This window comes from Macrosteles quadrilineatus, unplaced genomic scaffold (assembly GCF_028750875.1).
Source record: "Macrosteles quadrilineatus isolate MER2022 unplaced genomic scaffold, UCM_ALF_1.0 Scaffold_4__1_contigs__length_99947679, whole genome shotgun sequence".
Lineage (NCBI taxonomy): Eukaryota > Metazoa > Arthropoda > Insecta > Hemiptera > Cicadellidae > Macrosteles > Macrosteles quadrilineatus.
The window spans coordinates 62,567,587-62,571,929 of NW_026542597.1; positions in this window are offsets into that span (position 1 = coordinate 62,567,587).

The window sequence follows — 4,343 nt, forward strand, 5'->3', positions numbered from 1 at the left end:
TGGCCTAGTTTACTACTTTACTTTCGACTATAGGCTACCTTTTTGTTGTGTACACCAATAGGGCTTTTGACCCTTAATTCAAACACTTAAAGCTGATCGATGTCAACTTTCATAGCCAAAAAACTTCCCTAATGAATTGCATAAACGCAGGCAAAGACACGGATTTTGAGTAAAGTACTCAAATGCAATTTCGACGATTGGATTCCTTTAAAAAAATTAAAATTATTATTAAAATTTTATTATTAATTTACACAATTACGAAATGGAAACGTTGGATTCAGAAACAATACTCTGTTTGGAGGGTAAGCCAACAAATATTTTTTTACATTTTGTGTGTCAAGTAAAATTTAAAAATTCATCATTAATCATAAATCCATAATCATTATTCATTATTCATTATTCAATATTCAATATTCAATATTCATTATTCATTATTCATTATTCATTATTCATTATTCATTATTCGTCATTCGTTATTCGTTATTCATTATTCATTATTCATTATTCATTATTCATTATTCATTATTCATTATTCATTATTCATTATTCATTATTCATTATTCATTATTCATTATTCATTATTCATTATTCATTATTCATTATTCATTATTCATTATTCATTATTCATTATTCATTATTCATTATTCATTATTCATTATTCATTATTCATTATTCATTATTCATTATTCATTATTCATTATTCATTATTCATTATTCATTATTCATTATTCATTATTCATTATCCATTATTCATTATCCATTATTCATTATTCATTATTCATTATTCATTATTCATTATTCATTTTCCATTATCCATTATCCATTATAATTATCCATTATCCATTATCCATTGTCCATTGTCCATTATCCATTATCCATTATCAATTATCCATTTTCCATTGTCCATTATTCATTGTTCATTATTCATCATTCATCATTCATCATTCATCATTCATCATTCATCATTCATCATTCATCATTCATCATTCATCATTCATCATTCATCATTCATCATTCATCATTCATCATTCATCATTCATCATTCATCATTCATCATTCATCATTCATCATTCATCATTCATCATTCATCATTCATCATTCATCATTCATCATTCATCATTCATCATTCATCATTCATCATTCATCATTCATCATTCATCATTCATCATTCATCATTCATCATTCATCATTCATCATTCATCATTCATCATTCATCATTCATCATTCATCATTCATCATTCATCATTCATCATTCATCATTCATCATTCATCATTCATCATTCATCATTCATCATTCATTATTCATTATTCATTATTCGTTATTCGTTATTCGTTATTCTTTATTCGTTACTCGTTACTCGTTACTCGTTACTCGTTATTCGTTATTCGTTATTCGTTATTCGTTATTCGTTTTTCATTATTCGATTTTCATTATTCATTATTCATTATTCATTATTCATTATTCATTATTCATTATTCATTATTCGTTATTCGTTATTCGTTATTCGTTATTCGTTATTCGTTATTCGTTATTCGTTATTCGTTATTCGTTATTCGTTATTCGTTATTCGTTATTCGTTATTCGTTATTCATTATTCGTTATTCGTTATTCGTTATTCTTTATTCGTTATTCGTTATTCTTTATTCTTTATTCGTTATTCGTTATTCGTTATTCGTTATTCGTTATTCGTTATTAGTTATTCGTTATTCGTTATTCGTCATTCGTTATTCGTTATTCGTTATTCATTATTCGTTATTCGGTATTGTGAGGACATATTTTGATGACATAATGTGCCGACATATTTTGATGACAGTGTGAGGACATATTTTGATGACATATTGTGTTGACATGACATATTGTGATGACATACTGTGGTGACATATTGTGAGGACATATTGTGATAATATCTTGTGTTGACATGACATATTGTGGTGTGACATTTTGTGATGACATATTTTGAGGACATATTGTAATGACATTTTTTGAGGACATATTGTGATAACATCTTGTTTACATGACATAATTTCGTGTGACATATTGTGATGACATTATTTGAGGAAATATTTTGATGACATAATGCGAGGACATATTGTGGTGTGACATATTGTGGTGACATATTGTGATGGTATATTTTGATGTCATATTGTGAATACATATTGTGAGGACATACTTTGGTGAAAAATAATGATTCATCGGTGGATAATATTTTAAGTCACTGTTTGTTCCGTATTCAAGCATCTACGCAACCAGGTGAATCCATACTTCATTCATATTTTGTTCTGACCCTTGCCCTGTCACGTGATGTCTGGCAATTTCCCCCATTCCCCATGTACTCTTCAACCCGGCATCATGTTCTCGCCATTTTCCCTAGTTTTTTATTATAATATTCCCCTACTCTATTTGTGGCATATAAATTGAACTTATATATTATCGTATGTTTATCTTATGTATTTATTTGTGACACACCTAACAAAAAAGTGAACTGAATAGTTAAAAACTGTATTCAAACTGTTCTTGGTGCAACTACCGGTCGCGTACGTGAAAGCTGGCCAGCAAACATCAAGTGCGTCAACGTCAACGGTCTACTAGACATCACTTCAGTAAAAAGGAAGGTACCAAATCACATTTCTTCCTATTTAAAAGTTTATTATTTTGTGCTCACAGTGTGTCTCTAAAACTGATCTTAACATAATATATCTCACATCCCTCATTTTTTATACAGTCCACCATATCGAAGTTTACCCCCCACTGTTTATGCATGCTTTTAGAACAAAGAGAAAATGATTTCTTATTACATGAATAAATATCTTTCAATAAATTACGAAACAAGTCGTATTTCATAAAACCCTAATTTCAAGTCTGAATTTTTAGCAATCCATCATATTTACAGTTTGTTATAAAGTTCGTAATTATTTATCTTGGTCTATCTACGCAATGTTTGGCACATAATTAAAATTTTATTTGCATGAGTGTTGTCTTATATAGCGTTTGACAACCTCATTATTTTACTGTAGGTAAAGTCTGTAATAAACTATAAAAGATCGATAAAAAATCTGTAGCCTACTTTTAGCATTTTTTCTACGTCTGCTTATTAATTCTTGGTTATCGACTCATTGATTTCCTAGATTTTAATGCAGTCATATTTCATTTATATTCTTAACTCTATAAAGTGAAGCCGATTTTTTTTAAATTTTTAATAATGATAGCTATTTTACTAAACATATATATTTGTGTGTTTATGCAGTTAAACTTCGATTAGGCATCATAAATATTATAATTATGCATTAATAAAGTATAAATTTCTCGTTTTGAAATTACAAGACATTGGACATTTTTTGGATATAGGCTAATGTGGTATATATTTGAGAAAGTTGTACTGAATATCAATCTATACTATAATATCAGTAACTTTTGCGAACAATGATTTCGAAAACGGCTCCTATAACTTTCTCCAAATCGTTAGAAATATCTTAGTTTTAGGCTAAAAACAATATCCATGCTAGGCTCTGTTATAAGAAAATTCGTTTCTCGTGAAAAACCCTAAAATAATTTATTTGTTATTTTTTACATTACTCTTATGGACTGTCAAGTAGCTATGGCAGTTTAACTAAAATGTAAACAAATTAATTGACCAAGGTTTCATTGTATAAACCAACTCCCTGATTCCTGGTTCTGCTTTAATAACGCAACCGCAAAGTGCAATAAAGAAACTGCTTTGGTGAAAAAGTATTTTTGTTTTAATGTAAGTGCCTTATTAAATTTAAAACTGCATAATCAGCGGATCAACTGATATGAATGTGGTTAGGCCTACTGTTATATAACATATTTTGTATGTATAAAATAGCCTTCCTTCATTATCATACGTTACTTTGGAGCGTTCTCCTAGTTTTATTTTTTATCGCCCCCTTTTTAGTAGCAAAAAAATATTCTTCTGCCAAGCAACCGCTGCAATAAAAAGGTATCATGTTAACCATGCAAGTTTTATCCCAAACACTCATGTGTGTGAGGTTGGCACAGCTGACTCCCTTAGCTTGTACATATGTAAACAGGGCTGATGTACATCAACCTTTTCCACATGCGTAAGCATGATGTAGCGTAAGGTGTTCAAATAAATTTAAAGCAATACTTATTCTCGTTTGATACGCTTGTATTGAATTGTAATTAAATTGCTGTATATATTTTACTATTACTAGCTAGTGCAGAGAATTTTCCAAGCTACAGTAAAAAGTACATGACTTACAAAATAAATATATTAAAATCTATTGTTACAAAGATAAATTCTAAATCAATAAATGATTTTATTTTCCCTTCACTGCATGGAATTGTTAACATTACCACACCT